The following is a 20,967-nucleotide window of genomic DNA, read 5'->3' as shown; positions in this document are numbered from 1 at the left end:
ATCCTATTGATAGATGCTTACAGAAAGCAAAAAAAATTGGTCGTGCTCTTCCCAAACAGTTTCTAAGGGTGATTTTCCATGGTTGCTGTGAAATAAACCGTCTGGTAGTGGAAGGAGTTTTCTACTCATTTCATGAGCACATATAAACATTATGTAAGCTATGCAACTAATAATCACCAAGGAGTTGTTTACATCTAAAATTCATCATTACTTCCACTATTATTATTCAGCAGGTCATGTCAACAAGTCAGACGTTAGACACATGCAACAACAGTAACTATGGTGAATTATTTCACACACAGGCCATACACACTGCACATCCATGCAGCTATCATAGGTCTCTCTGTCTCTGTGACCTTGTGTATTAATTATTCACACTGTGTGAATGTAGCCCCGTTGGAACATTTTCCTTCATTAATTCATAAATGTACAGTGCTGTGAGCCTCATTTTCACTCTTGACACTTCAAATCACACGCTGCTGAAACTACATTGTTTTTGTCTGCTTATCATAACCTTTCATACTGCTGCTTTTTCCTTCCGTCTATCATCTTTTATGTGCTTCTGCACCTTTCCTTCTTCTGTTCGTTCGAGGGCTGAAATAACATCACCTTTTTCACAGTGTTATTTCAGACTTATCTGGACCTCTTCAGCTCTGCACCCTCTTCATCTATCGATTCTCATCTCACGTCCTATTGCTATTGTCGTAAGTCCAGGAAAGAAAGAGGGGGACAAAAGTGTATCAAACACTTTATGATTCTAGGAATGTTTTAAGTGTCCATTACTTTTAGATGACCGGTGGACCAGTTGCCAAATTCCCATTACCCGTGTCTTACTCAGCTGAAGCCTTATCTTCACTCCTCATTCTTCCCCCTAAGGCTGAAGCTCCCTTAGTTTCACAGAAAGCAAAGTAAGTATAGTTCTGAACGCTCAACCAAAAACCCCAAAACCTGAATGCCATAAGCTCACAGAGAAAATCATAAACCATTTCAGGCTCAGTAAACCAAGCAATTTACAGAACATTTCCAGGGGTGAAACAAAGTTCCTCTGGGATTTGAATAAAGTTTTCTTACTGCCATCAGAAGGTTCAGTGTATAATTAATCCCTTTTCACCCCTTTTTAAATTTCACAAAAATGCATATTCAATGTGCATCACCTGCTGTCTCTGGTTGGCAGCAAACCTGAATCCTGTCTCCATTACTGAAAGACAATTAATCAGCTAGTGGTACTGTGTGTTTCTTATAATGTTAATTTTAGGTCAGTGTGAATTTCCATGCAGGCACGGTTTATGCATTTAACCTGCGAATGTTCATGCATTTTAATGTGCCAAAGAAACCCGGACATATTAGCACACAGGCAGGAACAATTAGTTTTTTTTTTTTTTTTTTTGCTATCTAGAAATCCTTGAAAAAACCAAGAGGAGTTCAGTTTTTACAGGAAATGCAAACAAAAAGCACTCAGCAATGTAACCTTTGGATGGAGCGGGTTATTAAAAACCGGACAATCGTGGCTCAAACCTTCCTCCACTAGACACACAAATGGACATTCAGCAGATGAGGTAAAGTGCTTCCAAACACACCTTCTTATTCTAATTTGCAAAGGCGTACACACACGCATGCACAGTGACCCAGAGATGACAGTTTAATTGTAAGATTGGCTGAGAAAAATATGGAACTGGAAATGCGGCGGTCTATTAGTGTATCCTTTGTAATGGATATCAGCAATAGAAAAGGGAATTAGGCTAGGCCGTGCTACTGACAGAGCATTAGAATAATCCCTGCTACTTAGGACAACAGTCAGATACTAAATACACCAAATCCACTTCCCCCGCTCACAGAGAAAAAGCAAACTAATGAACAAGGCGCCTTTACATATTCACCATTATAATTGAAGTCAGACAGAGACCATTTATTTTTATGAAGCACCATAAAACACTGCTGCATCGTCCGCTCGCCCTGCCAAACAAACACATAAAGGCAAACGCTGAAATGGACGCACATCCTCACACGAGCATTAGTCCTGCCCTTTGAATCATAACAAGGCTTGAGAACATTCATTTTCTGAGTTGTTAAGTTCAAAACTATAATGCTGGTGTGAGAGGAAAATAAGCCATGATTGAAAAAGAAAAATACATGCAGCCAAAAAAGAGCGATAGTCAAAATCATCATAAAGAATAGACAGCTTAACTCAGCCATTAGTGTAACAGTAAGCATCCCCGGTTTCTCATAGTCTCCTCACCATTTCATTGCACATATTTTACCTTAATTTGCAGACCTTTCAATATCTTGCCTTTGATGGCGGGTTATGATCTGTTCGTCGAGATTGAGAGTTTATTGAGAAATCCAGCAGATGACCTTCCATTTGGAGAATATGAATATGTCCCAGAGTGCCTGGAGACTAAAGCAAGGTCATGGAGGTGCAGACTGAATGTCAAACCCACAGCTAAATGGCAATATTGATATACTGGTTCATGGCTACATCAATATCGTCATCTGTAATTGGTGTAACCTGATGGACTGCTTGTCAGTTAGAGGGTTTGTTGGCGCTATATTATCTGTTAGTAAAGTGCCGATAACAATCTTCAATGGACAGGGAGTATATGATAAGGGGAGAAGTATGAAGGAAAATGGCGCAGTGATGAGAACAGCACCTCTCGGTCAAAGGAGGTTATTGCTGCATTGTTTTAAGCAGGGAGGCCATGATTTTTGCCTCCAAAACATTTAATGTTTATTTAATGTTTTCTGGGCCATTGAACAATTGGAAATGAAATTAACCCATTCTTACCCATCACTTATGTATTGTATTACCGGTATATGTACTCTGTATTCTCCTGCTTATACACTTATCTATGCTTTGGACAGGGATTATTTATTCATACCTAATATCATACAGGCAGGAGAAAACCACTCGTTAAACTACATTTCACAGGGACAGAAATATGATGTCTTAGATCAACCAAATTTATTGTGTATGTAGGTTTAACATGCCTCATAATGAATAATAAATAAGTTGTTTGCTTCCCATTTTACAGCAATGTGAAAATCCAAGCACTTGTAATACAGGGCCGCCGAGCTGAAGTTATGAATACTCTTTTATTGTTAATCGGACAAGGCAAATTTGGCCACAGTCCCACGCTGTCTATTTCCGATGCTCAAGGATTTCTATTCAACTCTATCTGGCACTTTGGAAACAAACAAACAAAAACAAAATGGAAGAGAGATCACCTTCATGTGCCAAAGTGCTGTCTTAGAAGAAAATTTATAGCTGTGTGGTGCAAGTACAGAAGCTTCAAACATAACACAAACAAAAGTTTGCTACAATAATGACAAAGTATTGAAAATTAACTGGCAACACTTTCCAGGATTTTGCTGCCTCTCTTTGATTTATATCGCAAAGTGATGCTTTCTCTGGTTTTAGACAGTTGGCCAAACAAAAGAAGCAATTTCAAGATGTCGCCTTACTTCTTCTGCAAAAAAAATAATTGTCAGTTACAGTGTGTAGATAGATGAGTAATGCATATTGTCTTACATAGAAACAAACATACTAACCACATTTGTTTCCCACCATAGATCACCAACATATAACTGTACTGTACGTGCCAGCACACACACACACACACACAAACACACACACACGTATGGAGTTGTTCTTTTATAATGGCTTTGTGTCAGCATATAACGGATGTCTCCTAACAGTCCCATTTATTCCCATCTCCAGCTAGCCTATGCCTGTCCAAACAACAGCAAGAAACAAAGGATGGAAAACAACAGAGGGGAGACAAACACATCAATCTGGTAGCAAACCACACACATGCACACAATCACATTGTATACGCACCACAAAGATAGGGACTAATAGATAGACTGGAGACATAGTTATTGAAGATTTGAACTCATTCTGAGCAACTGTTTTCACAAACAAGCACGGGCAACCTAACCCACAATCAGAGCATGCAGATGAAAGACCTGCCCATTTTTAGCTTGTGTCAACAGTGTGGGGGAATCAGGCATAAGAAACCACAGTACAGATCAATCAGCAGTCAGAGCTCCGTGTCTATGAGCTGGAGTGGGGCCTCGGAGATTAAGTGAGTCTGATACAGAGAAGATCTTTGATTGGAGGCAAACCCTTAATGGGTCTCCACCTTTGAGAGTGGAATGGGCTGCAGAAATGTTACAGCCTCAGGGATCACTGTGCAGGATATACAGTATGTATGATAGAGGCAGTGACGCTTTATGAGCGTGTGCTCACCTGAAGAGATGGATAAATGTAGCAAAACACATTAACACATTCTCCTTTGTTGTGCCAAAACTGAACCCACAAGCTGTTGCAAAGATGTAAATGAGCTATTTGTATTTATATTTGTTTGCTATTACAGTCTTTGCACTTAATATTGCTCCTCTGCTGCGTTCCCTCACTTCACTTTTAAATGATCTGCACAAATGTTTATTGTTCTTTCCACGCCCAAATTAAGTATTGCGCAAACACCCCCGCTGTTTTCCGAGTAAACTGTTGAATGGTGTCACAGGATTTTAACACAGGAAACCATATGCAAACAACAAAAGGACAAATACACACGCACCAGCAAAATAATGTATTGAACTATTACAACAACATTAAAGGCAGCCAACGTGAATAAGCTTGTGCTAAACCCTGCCGGGTGCCTGTGTGGCAGCCATTGATTAAAGACTCTTATTAGTATGTACGGCCCCTCATATGTTTCTGTTGTGTCATTGATAAGGACTTTGTATTAACACTCACTAAAGGGAGTCGGCTAATTAAAAAAACAGTGACAGCCAGATTCAAGGAACAAAGGCATTGGTCTCACTGTTGCAGATTTGCATACACATTAATTGTTGTTATTCTTTTCATCTTGAAGTTTGTACAGTAAGACTCAAACACTTGAGAACTACAATAAACATGTGCCGCTTAACCGCCACAGCGTCGGCTTATCTGTGAATTATAACACAGGTGCCAGTGACAGTGCACACCTGTTCCACCATACACACAATAAGCTGGAAAAATTACCATCACTAGTTTACTAAGACCAAGTTTCCAATATGCAGTATATAGGCCTATATATGAATACTTTTTTGTTTTGTCTCACCATATTCCAACATATATACACTGACACGCCATATTTCTTGGCTGTTTGAGAGTGACTATGCTGTGTTTATCACCATGACCTTAAGGTTTGCATCATAACCTCTCTTCAAATGGGCAGTCACTCCCCATCATGCAGTACCCTGGCTCTGTAAATTAGGTTACAGGAGTGGGAGGCACCACCTGTTGCTTTGGGTGTATAATTGACATGTGAAAGTCTATGAATTCAAGACAAACGAAGATGTGACACTTAGGCAACAACAATAACAATCATGTTCCTGATGTTGCCTATTTCTGACTCACAGCACATGTACATCCTTGTGCAGAGATCATGAGATGCAAACTAAAAGAGATCAATCCATGCACATGTTGGATTTCTATTTCTATTTTTTTCTATGAGGCCGAACATACTTTACCTATTGCTTCTTCAGCAGGCAGTATTTAAAGTAAGATATTTTTTTGTAACACAATCATCTGCTTCTAATCTGACAGGCAGCACACCATCTGCAGACACATGCTTGCCACTCTAATTAAACCACATGCGGTGGGGCATGAGTGTAAGCAGCACAGCACCTCACTGTGCAGCCAAGCATTAGCAAGGAGGGAAGTTGAGCAGGTTAGAGAGGTGAAAGAGCCGTTTGCTTGCTTCCTTCCTTCCTTCCCACCCCCCTCCCTCTGCCTCTGCCAAACAGGGAAGCCACTTATTAGAAGATCCTGAGCTGTCAGCAGAATCGCACACTGCGGGCATAGATTCTGTCGCAGCAGTCAGACACACTCACACCTTCCCAGAGTACATTTTTTCATCTGTATACCTCTGTGTGTAGCTAAGTGGAGAAACAAGGTTCTGTCACCATACTTATCTACTTGTCTTATGATCTCTAAGCGCTCTGCTCTACAACTTCAGCAGCTCTCATGCAATTAGCACTGGGTAGCACTAAAGATTACATCATGGCAGGACCAGCTAGGACACATGTTGCTCGGCAGAGGGGAAGAAACCGAGGTACTGTGGTTTGTAGTCTTTTTTTTTATTATTTTCCATCATCAAACACGTGCAACATGCTGAGCAGAAAAATGCACTACTGTCATTTTAACTACCTCGTTCAAGACACAGCAGCAGCAGTGGAACCCATGCTAATTGGAATCGGTACCTTTAAAGATGAATCGCAGCAGAAATCATGGTGGAGATACGTATGTGGCTGTGAGCTTTAAAAGAAAGAATGCCTAAATCTCATCAGAAACTTTCCACACGCAGGTTTATTTTTGTTGCAATTTAATATGCATTTTAAAAATTTAAGCTACAATGCCTTTTTTGCCAGACCCACTGGATCAAAGGAGACAATGCATACAGTTGTTACGCCTGGGTAAACAGGCGTTTTAAGATGAGAAGCTGGAGAGGGGCTGATGGGAACAGGGAACGGGAGGTATTATTGTTTGTTTACATGTGTCAACTCAACGGTATCAAGGAAATGCTGCGTTTTCATGATTCTTTTTTATGCAAACGAACCATACAGTAAGTAGCCGTGGTGCCAATGTGGGACTGGAAGTTTTTCAGTTTTCTGTTCTGTACAAATGAGAACTGAACAGGTTGTTAGTACTAATTATACTGCTAGGGCTCTAGCTAGGTCAAAAGCTTTTATCAGACACAGCACTCATGTCTGGGACAGACATCTTTGTTTTCATTAAATAAGTTCTCATCAAATGATGTAACATTATATTTACCTGTCTTTCCTTTGCTCTGCTTTGTCTCGCTATATGCAAAAAGCAGTCCATCATCACCAGGTAAGCCTCAAGAACATTTCCCTGAAAACAGAACATGTGTGTGTGTTGTCTGTGTATAATCGCAATGGGAGCCAACAATGGGGACTGCGGAAGATGATCTTCAAACCCCTTCCCCTGTTTTAATGCTTATCCTTAACAATTCGTTTTTGTACCTAACTCCAAGACAATTAAAAATTAAACTTGCAACTCGCAGTGTCAGGTGGACAAGAACCACAGACTCCTGGTATGCTGCCTTTACCCCTGACATTTCCAGCCTTTCTAATGGTTTATCTATCTATCCATCCATCTTCTGAACCCGCTTTGTCCTGTAGTACAGGCTGGAGCTTATACCAGCTATCTACAGGTTCACTCTGTCTTTCACTATATATATATATTAGGGATGTCCCGATCCGATCGGAAATTGGGACCGATTACGTGATTTCAGACTCGATCGGAATTGGATATATATTTATTAGGGCTCTCAAAGTTAACGCCTTCTGTGCAAGGCGGCTCTGTGTCCTGTAGTGTAGGGGTATGACAGTTGGTTTTGGTGCAAGAGGTCCTGGGTTCAAGGTCTTCATGAGCTGCTGCGTGTCTAAAATCACCTAGCGTGGTGCTCTGGACACACACACGCACACACACCCACACACACATACTTAAAGACAGAGTGAATAGCTTAAGATGCTTAAAGCCACAAATGTGACCACTGGCAACTTCACCATCATCACAGTCCATCTGTTTCACTCCAGACATAATCACGTACCAATTTGGCAGACATTGTTGCAACCCCAGCTGCCATCTCATACTGACAGTGAAAGACAATCCTGGAAGCAAGAATAAAACAACAGGAGCAGTTACAACATTAGTTATTACTTAAGCATCTGTTGTTTGCCAACATTCCCCCAATGCTGTTGCTACTCATCTGTTTTCCTTTTTAACTGTCCCTCATTGTATCTCTAGCCAGCTGTCAGCTCAGCTGTAGATATCCTGACTCTGTCTCTTACTTTTAGGAGACACTATTCACTCTCATCCATCTAAGTAAAAACTTGTGAACTGGCAGGACTAACTACAGCAATCCATCATAGTAAACATCAAAACTTAATTCAGTTTTGCCATGGTTTCAGTTACTTTTATCACTGTTGCATTGTGCCTAAGTAAATTCATATCAGTTAGCATCCTGTCAATGATGTCACACCTTCAAGCCTCCTCCAGGTAAGAATACATTAGATCACATGGAAACTGTCACATCAGTGCTGTTGTGTTTACAGTGTCTTTATTAGCAAAGGGAGCAATAAATCTAAAGCTTGCTTTGAATCTGTATACAAGGAATAATAAATGTTATATTTATTTTGTAGTGCTCCCTGAAGATAAACTCTAACGTTAGTAAAGGAGAAATGAGGGGTTGGTTCAAGATGTCTAAGTTAGCCAGCTAACCAGCTAGCTGTGGACTGTACTAATTTAAACCACTGTAAGGATGGAAAATTTAGAAATTCAGTCTTCGTCACCAGGAAAATGTAAAATGACCTTTGTCCACCTTTCTATGTTAAAGGGAGTAAGGAATCATTACAAAGATGGCCTAAAATAATGTATTCAGAAAGGCATTTTTTCTTCTAAAATGAGCTTTATTATTTGAATTTGTGTGTTTCTAGACAACCAATGAACTTTACCTAAACCATGCTACCTGTTCCCCTCTCATCCCCAGCCTACCCTACTTCTCTAAACAGATATTATGCCATATGCAGGCTGCATTATTGACCAAATGTGATTAAATGTGTATGATTATTTTTGTGAGGGCATGTAGAAGAAAGAGGTCTTCCATTAGAGTTATCCATGTTTGTGTAGTACACAGTATAATAATCTCAAGCAAATGGAATAATTTGTATTATTTGTTTTCTGTTCATGCCAGTGTGTTTATGTCAGATCTGGGATACATTCTAGTTACTTCTTATTGTTGCTGGATCATTTCTTGTAGCTTTCATGTCCACAACCACAAATGGCTTCAGTAGCAATTTAACAGGAATAATGACTCCCTTCTTAATAAAGGTGCTACAGTAATACTGAGGCTTCTTGAATAAGGCATTATGAAGAAAATGTTCAGTGTGCACACTGTACAAAGTCCTGTGTTTAAACGTTTTTTAAAGAATGATGACACTGACATAACAATGTACAAAAATAAGACAATATTAATTATGTATGTTTTAGTTTAATTTCTGCCTATTGCTTCTTACTTTATTGCTAATTAAGAAGTAACTTAAAAGCAGCTGAAATGCAGTGAAGTATGAAGTGCAATTATTTCAAAATAAACTCTGGTAAAAGTGTGCATTGTTACACATGACCATTGCTGCTCCATCTTTCAGCATTTTATTAAATTTCATCAATTTAATTTTGAAGTAAACATGTCTTCCAAAAGAATCACAGAGAACAGGATTGTGAATAAAGCTGTATGTACCTGGAGCTGGAGTCCTTTAAAAATGTAATTTAAAAGAAAAAAAAGTAATCTTACTTTCTTTATGGTTCATTGCCAAGTTAGAAGCCTTACCATTTCCTTATTTTCTCTTATACTGCCATGATGCTTTGTCAGTGCTGAGTTATAAGCAAATACCCCACGAGTCACCAACAGTTGGAGCTATTTAATCATGCACTCAGTGGGAATTGTCCAGCACTGGGGCTGATTTAGTATCCCTTAGCATTGGGTGTTAGAGTTCAGCATCACATCATTACTTTTTTACACCTTACATTGATTTGTTTAGTGAGGTAACAGGCCCTGTTGTGGTCCACAAGGGGATGAAATAAATACTAGGGGGGAGTGCAGTCAATTCTACTTGCAGACACTACACTCTGAGGTAGGTTAGGTGAAATAGGATTGGTAAAATAGAAGAGGAATGAACACCAGGGCCTGCTGTCACATGGACATTATCTTCTGCAATATTTCCTTTCCCCCATGCACACAATACCTTAACAATGCCTTGAGGGTTCTTGTAGCTTTCTGTGTGGGTCTCTAATGGGAACTGATTTTATGTGTGGCATTTTTCCCCCCTTGGGACTGGCAAGACTCTCAGCAATTGGCTAGTGTTAGGTATACTTTCTGCATGTACACACATATGTGCAGAGACACGAGTGAGGGTTTACAAAATAGTTCGAACTAGGGCTGCAATGATTATTCAAGTACTTGAATAATATTTGAGGGCAAAATGCATCGACAACTAATTTAATTTAATGAGTTGTTAGTAACATCATCGAGAATGATTCTCTGGCTCGTGGTGCAGTGGGATGATCAGTGTTTTGGGTGCAAGAAGCTCCAGGTTTGAAACCCGGACACACACATTGAAATAGCTATTGGCTGCAGCTGCACTTATGGAACAACTATGACACTTATGTGTGATCCGATTACTTGAATAATCGCAAAAATAATCTGCGAGTATTTGAGTATCAAAATAGCCGTTTGCCCTAGTTTGAACCAAAGTACTTCCGAACTTTTATTAACCAGAGCGCTTTTTTTTCCCACCACTAGGGGTGGAATGGTTCACTAAATCCATGGTTCAGCTCGTATCACGGTTCTGGGGTCACGGTTTTCAGTTTGGTTTGGTTCACATTGTTGAGGATTTTTCTACTTTTAGAACTCTGGGAATACCAAAATATACATCTTAACTATCCAACATTCAACATATTTTAGAATCAGTTCAGTGTTCCCCCCATCATTATATCAGGTCAAGTCAATTTCATTTCTTTTTAATTTCTATATAGCACCAGATCATAACAGAAGCCATTTAAGATAACCTTTCCTATGGAACAGGAACACCTTGTTCTTTTATTAAACAAACAGAACAGCTCATGTTATTTATCTTATTTGCACGGCAGCATGACATTTCTGTCTCTGCATAGTTGTGTGTTTACAATTCACCGCTGCTGTCTGCACACAGAGGCACGATGCATGTACACACTGACACATGCCCAGACACACACAGAGACACATGCGCAGACAAACACACACACAGAGACAAATGTGCGCACATACTCCCACCGTCAGACAGAGAACGACATGCCAGTTGGATGGCCTGAACTCTATGACTATGCTAAACTAAGCTAAGCTAACAGTGCTAACGGTTTTTATTTTTGCCATTGAAATATGCTATTTACATCCCGCTCTGTAAGCATTGACGGGACCAGCGGCAGCTTTGCGCACGATTGGATGCAGAGTGCTGTGGGTCTCTCTGCTCTACCTGCAGCTGAACCTGCTGCGTGAAGCTACAGTGACTGACCGACAGTGAGGGTTTTGAGGCGGGGGAGGAGCTCACGGCTGCTGCTTGTCAAGGACAGTAGCCTGACTGCAGAATGATTTCACGTCAGTCTCCAAACGTCACCAGAGGGAGTCACTAGTTGCTTTTGATTAAAACAAGTTTGGAAAGCCGCCAAATGTAGCAAGCGAGAAGCCAAGTTGCCAACAGCAATAACCAAGCAAGAGCCTTACAAACAGATCCACAATAAAATGAAATTTGTCAAATCTAAATTGAACCAAACCATCCTGACAGGTTAGTATGCCAATGATAATGAAGAGCTCCACCTTGAGCTGATTTTTTTATTTTAATTTTAAAACGTGGTATCCATCTTCTAAATGATCCTATATTTTATCAAATCCAGAAAACATGGCATGATCCAAAGTGTATTTTATGAAGAAAGAAATTCAAATTTGATGGCTTCTTGCAATTAAAAAGCCATAAAAATTAGTCCTGCTCATGCCTGCATAACGCATTTGTGCACAATTTATGCACCAGCATGTGAATGCATCATATAATCAATGTCGGCTATGAATCGAACAACAGTATTGTATTGTAAATAAGTCAAGTCTCATACAAGCACTGCCTGATCTACCTGGAACAGCCATGTCAAATGATAACAGACTCAATATGAACCACATCTGTCACTGATCAAAAAACTGGAAATATTCCATGTTCCATGTGAAAGGAGCTAATGACAAAAATACACATCAAGCGGCAGGTGTATCAATCATATAGATTATTGATGCTGAACATATTGAATTCTGAACCCTTTGGTGTTTATGTCACGTCCATTTCCCATCACTTCTCCTAGCATGCCTGACCATTTTTACAGGGATGAAAAGGCGTGTCCAATCAGCTTGCGGCACAATCATTCCAGAGCGCCATGAAATATGGATTGTGGGTTTTATAGATGGAAGAGTGGTAGTGGTGGAGGAGGAGGATGATGATGATGCTGTGTGTTGTGTGAAAGGAAATAAACAGTGGTCCATGCAGGCTTGGTTCCCTGGACAACAGCAATCAATAAAGCATTAAAACGATCACGGGAAAGGGAACAAGATGTTGCAGCCATCTGGAACTGGTTATGGTATTAATCCATTTGGGAAGGCCCGCTCCCCACATACATCAACTACAAACACAGCTGATTCAATAGAACAACATGGGTGTCTCAAGCCCCGGCCACAGAGGAAATGACACAAATGATACTGTTTGATTTCCTTTAGAGAGCTCCTTCCACTGTCAGTTGGCATTGTAGTCAGCAGAGGACAAACAGACAAGCACAGGAGCCACAAACAGATTCAGTTTCATAGTTACTTTTAATTCTTATGAGCCAATATGTCATTTTGTGAATGTAAATTAAAAGAGGCAGCATTTCATGCTCACTGTATTCACTGTGCTTTTAAGATACTGAGATTCTAGGATCAATAACAACCATGTATGTCACTTCAGTGCTCAATACCAATACCAAAGGCTACAATACATCACACACTGTGCCAACATGACACATGAATAGATCTGATCAGGTAAAGTGCTACATGCTGATATCTCATGGTGCGCTACTGGTTACTGCCAACAGATAATAGGGAGATGTTACACTGCGAAAGATGTAGAGGTAAACATGGACTGTCCAGCAGGTCTATTATAGGCCTCTTGATGGAATGTAGTAGTTTCAAAGACAGACAAACTACACTGTCCCCAATAGCTTCTAGTCAGAAAGCAGAAGCAATAATGGGCCATTTTACATTCATGTATTTTTAAGGAATTTCTTTTATTTAAAAAGAAAAAGAGCAGTTATTCCCTTAATGTTGGTACTTTAATTTGTTAGTTTGTAATTAAACATCATTTTGCTTCTGTAATTTAGAAAAAACTTCAATAAAGAAAAATTTAAAAGAGAAGAAATGTGATTTTTGTAAATTGTTTCAAATTATACCCACATTTATCAATAGTCTTACACAAACAAACCACCAAAGCACTGCGTCCACATTACTAAAAAGTCTGGTTCTGATTACACAGGGTCACCTACAGTGACCAAGGCACATGTAATCATCTCCTAACCAAAGCAACACAAGAGTATTTTGGCACCAGAGCCAGAAAACAATGAATAAATAAAGTGTGGGCTAAGAGGCAGAAGTTCTATCTAGTGAATATAGTGTAGTAAAGCAGTTGGAAGAAAAAAAGCCCACACAATGCTTAAATTGTCTTTTCAGATTAGTTGCTGATGTTGCTTATTCAAATGTGAAGGGATAATTTGAAAAAAAATTTGAATTTTTTTTTTATTATTATTTTCATCACAGTGTATACTAACCTGTTCAAAAATATGCACAAGTGGCTTCAGCAGTACTACTGGCTGCATTGATGTGGCCCTGTTAGGTACAAACAATATATGAGCAAATAATTGTTTTTGTCAACGACTAAATGGGCATTTATTTGTTCATAGGTTGTTTATTATTACATGTGAGAATACATAAGTACCATATTTAAGCCTGTTGCACTGCCACCAAGTGTCCCTCTAGGTAGCTTTAAGAGATTGGATTTCTGGGATCATGGCTTTTATCTGGAAGGAAACGGAGAAGCTGGTCTCCTTTCTCCACACTACCTCAGCCTTTCCCCCGCTCTCTCTGCTCCCTGGGATTAATAACAATCAGTGTGTGATGCTAGGTTGTGCTGGCTGGTAAACAAGCCAGCAGCCTCTCCTGCCTGGCTCTGGAGCACTCCATTAGAAAGCCAAGTGCACTTTTTTTTTTTACACACTGGATGCACAAATATAATAAAGCTCCATGCAGCGGTTTAGGATGCAGCATCAGTCTGTGGCCAAATGGAGGACATTGAAGATGCATCTATACAGGTATTGAGACCGACAGATATCCCTCCTCACCAAATTACCCACACCCTAAGAACGCCGTGTTCAAATATATACGGCTATACACACAAACACACAAACACCCATGGGCACATGCATACAATGAAAAATACACACACGTACAAAAACCATTAAATGTCACATCCTGTGGCAGATTATATCAGTGAGCAATTTTGTGCTCTGGCATCATGTGGAAGAACAAAACTGGCGGAAAATAAAAGCCATATTAAACGATATGAGAATGGGGAAATCACTGAGACGGTCACAAACCTCCTTAATGTGGTTTAGGAGGGGGGCGCGGACTAGAGATAAGTAAGAACAGGCTTGTAATATAGCCCCCAGAGAGGATACTGCACAAAAATACTGCAAAAAAAAAACAAAGAAATACATCAATCCATAACAGATCAACTTCAAGACCTTCTGCAGCACCCTCTGTACTACATTAAATCATGTGTTTATTTTTTGCTCTGCCATTTTAAGGAGTAAAAAAAAAAACTTGATACCGAGACTCAAGTTTCACACCTATAAGTGTTGCAGTAAGTGTTGCATGAGTCCTGTGTGGTGAAAAAAAAAACACACAATTGTGTGGAAAGTGTGTGTGAGTGTTTTATGTTTGAATAAAGTCAACCTTACCACCTGCTTACAGGCTTCACAAACCAACAATCCACATCTGTTAGGTGAGTGCCGCAACATAATCCACACCCTCGCATCTGCCCCCGCACATGTTACATGCTGCGCGGCAGCTCTCTCACTTTCGCCTCATCCTTGCCTCTTATATGTTTCTGTTAGTTTTTGTTTCTAAAAAAAAAGAACTGTCTCTCTCTCCCTGTAGACCTGCCCGTAATGTACCTACAGTACAGCTCACATTTTATTACACAGAGCGGCCCTATATATATATATATATATATATATATATATATATATATATATATATATATATATATATATATATATATATATATATATATATATATATATATAATATTGTTTTTTTTTTTTTTTTTTTTTTCCTCTCAAATATAAATGTGAACCTTAACAACGCTGTCAGATCTGGGACTTCATCTGCCTACTGAGGCCAGGAAAAATAAGAGCAGAATGACACCATACCTACTTTTTCCCCCCGTTTTTTTTCTAGCTCAGGAAGAAAGGAGATGATGTCGCCACTGAGCAAAAATCATTAAGGGAATTCATTTCCCCATGAGGGAAAACAGCTTCAAGCTGTGAGTAACACAACAACAGTCTCACACAGTCCCAGTGTTAATCCACTACCACATTTGACATACTGTTTGTCTCAGTGCCTCTTTGATCCAACATCACACAGGGGAAGGTGATAGATATCCCATGCAAGGGTAAACACTGCGCCATCGCTCTGTCGGGCACTCGGCTCAGTGCAAACCAAAGGGGTTCTAGTCACGCGTGGAGTGGGAGACAAACGACATCACAAAGAGGCGTCGTTTGTGATCGATGGATACAGTTGCAAAACCAACTGATTCCCCGGCACGGCGAGGCAGACACAGGCGCTCCTCTCCTTCTCATTTGCGTCACTTGGTCTTGCTGTGAGGATAACAAATTTTCAATAACACCTGTGGTTACCCGCAAGCGTGCACTTCTCATTATTCTATTCACAGCTGTGGCTTCATATTTAACTCTGTGATTTGTGATTTATGGGGAAAAAAATGTACAGTATACACATACACACTTGTGTGTGTGCAATCTGGCCCCATTGCCACAACCTGATTTGACAAGGAGGAGGTTTGGCCCAGATGGGAATGTCTGTTTGAGCACGGCAGGGCAGGTAGCACAGAACGAGGACAGTTGTTAATCAATGACTGCAATGAGCTGCATGGCGTCACCAAATCCTGCTCTACCAGAAACCATACAGGTGCACAGGAAGCCGTGACAACCCACATATTCGTGCACACAGGCTCTTGGTGTTAATACAGGCCTTACAAGACGTCGGTGTAAGACTGGAATAAAAAGAAAGCATGTGAGGGCATTATTTCTATCACTGTGGAAATGGCAGGATTCAGAAAACAACTCACTCATATATGATTTGTTCCATTAGTGATACAGACTGAAGGCCATACATACAGTATCTACATTTTTCCCTCATTATACATTATAGAAACCATATGTTTCTAAGCAGACAATGAGCTTGCAACATTGCTACAGTGCCTTTGTCACCAGTTTACAATCTAATAGTCTCAATAATTTAGTATTAGTGTATTTCTTCTGCACAGGATCGTGCATTCTCACTTGACATACCCACATACATTGCAAACAACACAAGAAAGCTGCAGACTGTTATAATGAATGCTGTACTGTATTCTATGCTTACAGAAGGTAAACAAATATGCCTAGCTTCACAGCTGATCAGGAATGAGCTGTAATGTATCTTCCACCATGCTGTTTATATGTTTATATCCTGCCTTGCACCTGTAAATGTACGCTCTGCAATTGAAATATTTAGCAGCTTATATTTATTCATTGGCATATGAACTGTCTACTTAGCTTAGCAGAGCTGCTTTAATTTATTTATTTATTTTTTATTTTTTATCTTGTGTAAACTCCATCTGCATGAAACATAATTTCCTGCCTGCACCTGGGAAATTGAGCTAAATATTTTGGGGGGGTAAATAAAGAAACAAAGATTAAGACACCTACAAAATACGTATACAGTCTCATCCAGCACACAATGCAGCAGAATAGTCACTAACCCCACACACACACAGTTCAGCAGCACAATGTTTAGGGACGATGTGAATCCTCAGAATTCCACATACAGAAATAAACTCCTCAAACGATGAGAATCTTTTTCATCACAATCAGTATTTTGTATTTGTTGTGGTTTTTGGAGTGTGTGACCTTGTCAAGAGGAGCTGAAGGACCTGAGGTCCTGACTAATCTCATTCAAGCTTGGCCCAGGCCTTGTTCTAATGGACAATCAGCACTCTATATCTGGCTGACATTTTCCTCTGGCTTATCAGCTGCTTTGTCTATGCGCTGGAGTGATGTTTGGGTCTGTGATTACGCCCTGACCTTTAGCTCAACACGGAGATAAACAACACAAAAAGCCGCTAAATAACAAGCCATGCACACTCCAGATCCTCCTGCTCAGGTTCAAGTGTTAAGTGAAATCAAGTTTAAAACCATTGTGTGTATTGGTCAGCAGCAGTTGTTACACGGATGTACAAGTTCTTGTCCAAGAGTGACCGAAAAAAATAAAAAAAATACAAAAAAAACACAACAGCAGGTCTAGAGCCTGTGTGTAACCAACCTGAAAACAACTGGCTGCTGTAACTGTGGGAACAAAAAAAAAACATTGTTAAGAGAAAGTTTGCTCTATAACCAAAACAACTAGCAGAAAGTCCACAAAATGCATCACAGAATGCACAGTCAGCAAATAAGAAAAGCCACACATATCTCTGTCCACATTACAAACTTGTTATGAACCAAGTACAGACACGAACAGCCAGTGGGTATCTGTACTTGGTTTGTACCACTAGGAGGCAAGAATGTATCCCGAAGTGGACGCCAACTCCTGATTGCTCTTTTACATTGATGATTCACACATTCTTTAGTTTTACACAGTCAACTATGTGCACACTTTTTGTTTCAGACCACTTTAACAATCCCATGGCTTCACCCCAACTCTCCTCATTTATTATTCATCATGGTCTTGACGCCTTCAAACCAGCCCATCTAACGGTGGTTAGTTTTTGTTGTTTCCTTTTCCTCTGTTCTTTCCCCCTCATTGATTTCTGCAATCTGCATCTGTAGCCCAAATTAGTGCGATTCTCCCGCTGTTGAATAATCATGTCTGGCTGCTTGCGCACTCATTAACACTTTGTACAACAAATAAAGTAAACCACCCACATCAAGGCCTTAATTGCCACAACGACTTGGCTTTCATTGGGACAACTGCACCTCTCCTGATCTATTATGACAAATAAACCGCCCCATTGATCCTAGCTTTACCTTGTTGTTTTGCCACAAGGTACATGAAGGGAAAGACGTTAATCAAAGGAAAACACAGAATGCATCTGTTAAGTCATGCAGTTAAATGTGGTTTTTGAGAGTGCAGAGACATCATTCAAACTTCTAATTTGGAATAATTCCATGATGATGGTGTGGAGGAGAAGATGAACTGTGCTTTGCTTATCTGACTTTAGCACCTTTGTTGCCTGCATTGCACTAGAACTTGAATAACCTGTCTGACTGTTGTGACTGCCTTATAATGCACAGATAATTAATGTACAGGATTTACAAATGTCACTGCATGCAGAAGCAACTGGTCAGTGACAGAGCTTCAGCTGATTGAGCCTTTATCATTCTTATTTATGTGTCAGAGATTAATTCACTGTAACATTTGGCATTCGGCAGATAAAAAGAATGTCTTGTTTTCTTGCTGAGAGTAATTACCTTACACTTGGTTAATGAGACAGGTTTGATGTCTATGTTATTATAATTAGCACAAGCGATGAGTCACCACAGGTGACTATGCCACAGGTTGCCAACTTACATGCAGCCAACAGTAAAGTTTCTTCTTTTATACAAATTGTGTGAACATATTAAATATTGCAACAACAACTTCTACACTTATGCTGTTCAAGGTATACAGGCAATGAGCTGGTGTCATATCAACAAAATCCAACATCGTCCATCACTTGGAGAGTTGGCAGATATCAGCTAAACTAAAGCTCTGACGCTTATTCTGCCTCAGCCGTCATTATTATTAGCAAAGACAAACAACTTGCTGTAGCTGGTGATGACAGGCATGTTTACCATTTCTCAAACATTGCTGGCAGCGGGTCATATCAGCTGTCATCAAACAGTCCTGTGAGTAAGTTGATAGCAGGCTAAAATTAAACCACAGTGTTGTGTGTACTTCAAGTGGTCTCAGCAACGTGCGTCTAAATTCAGCCACAGATCAATTTTAATTAATGCCTGTACACTGTAGATAATAATGTAGATTTATTCAGTTTGGACCAAAATGGTGAACTTAATCATTGTGGAGACACAAAATATTGAGTTCTACCTTTACTCTAAAAAGTTAATATTTTCCTGTACTATTAAAATGCCTCATAAAAATGAATATTCCATCAATATTCATTAATATATTTGCCACTGGAGGCATACAAACAGCAGTAATATCAAAGTTCAGAGTGTTGTGATGTTTAAAATAAGTTTCTCTCCAAAGTGGAACATGGGCCCTTTACGTCAGAGGCAGTGTGCCTCTAACCATCAATAAGATTTATATTTCTACATATATAGGCGCAAACATTTATGATAAATCCTCCACAGTATCTGCATGCCCTGCATGTCTCAATGGGAACTCCACATTCAAAATTCATTCAAAAAAAATTTGTAATATCCAAACATATGCTGCATCAAATTTCAAAATAATAATGTAATAATAGTTTCCATGTAGTGTCAGCCATGCTGGCAGGGTGGCCAAATCATTTTTTCTCTCTAACACACTGAATTAAATGTACCATTTAATCTGGTTAAAGATAAAGATGGTAAAAGTATGTGTATAGCTCTCCCACTGTGTCGCTCTTTAGAACACATTCCTTGGTATTGCTCGAAGCCATTTCACCCTTCACTCAAACATATTTACCAAGGACCAAATGGCACTTCTTACACACATAGGTGTCCACATTTCCCCGGACTTGGTTTCTGGCTGTAGCTAGAAAACTGATCAGCATGTTGCTTAACTGAAGAAGGCGGGAGAGCGAGAGAACACACGCTGTTCGCTCCTTTGAAATTCCACTAGGAAGTGATTTATCAGCTGCGCTGTGCTGCTTACTATCTGTGCAGCTACTTGAGACTTTGATTTTAAAAGTGTTCTACAAATAAATTATTGTATAACCCTTATATAACACTTCTAAGATCCAACACATCTGCAAGGATGCGATGCCTTAAACACAGTCGGCTTCTGTGCTGGTTTCTTTCAAGCTGGATCACTCATACACACTGTGACTGGTTCAAAATGGAATGAGATGGAAAGCATGGATGGTAGCCACATTCAGTGGCTTTCAGTTCTACTGTCATGTGAATTTGATTAAAAAAAGGTGGAGAATTATTATGAGAATTATCAAGATGGAACAGTCACATCCACCTAAAACTCATAATTACCATCTAAAACTCATAATTTGAGCAACAATTATCAGTGGTGTGCTGTCAGACAGTTTTATTTTTCTTTATGTTCTTTATTGGAAAAAAAAGCAGGATCCTTTAGGTCATGCATTTCACTCACACTCATTTCCCCTCAGGCTTTCATTTTCACAGAATCATAGGTGCTGGTGAACTCATCAAATAACACCTATTTCTCTGATTATGTGCAATTTGCATGTGTGTGTGGATGTGTAAATGCTAGCATTTGTATGTGCACGTGTGTGTGTGTGTGTGTGCAGGGACCAAAGAGAGACATGCAATAAAAAGTGACACGTGGCCACAGTAAATCAGATTTAAGATGTTAGACAATGACTCAGTTGCTGCGGGGGGCTTTTCCACACAGTGAACTGGACAGAATAGGAAAAGGCCTTTGGAGAGAAGCAAAACCATCAAAGCTGTCAATTCTTTGGGGAAATGTCAATGGGAGCTGTATCACCACCACAAATGAGAATGCTCCGTCTGTCAAGTCATCGTAATGCGATGTGCTCGACCAGCCACCATAAAGACTGAGAAAACATTACGATGAAGAGAGACGGGGGGGGGGGGAGATAATGCCCTTTCCTTCGACTGAAAATGTCTCTCGTTTTGAGAGCAGAGCAGGATTTTCCTTCTGAGCAGATGCCTGTAGCATCACAATAATCTTAATTCACCAAGCAGCACATGAAATAATATCCTCACGTTTCATCCACTGGGAATTTGTCTCTGGTTTCAGCCCAAGTAGGTGGCTGAACTGGCAACAACTGTGCCTGGATTCTGTTCTTATTCAGAGGGCAAAGAAAAGAAACACAATTCACTGTTGA

Source organism: Parambassis ranga, chromosome 2 (genome assembly GCF_900634625.1).
Source record: "Parambassis ranga chromosome 2, fParRan2.1, whole genome shotgun sequence".
NCBI lineage: Eukaryota > Metazoa > Chordata > Actinopteri > Ambassidae > Parambassis > Parambassis ranga.
The sequence above is the reverse complement of the archived record's forward strand: the minus strand, read 5'-3'. Positions refer to the sequence as shown.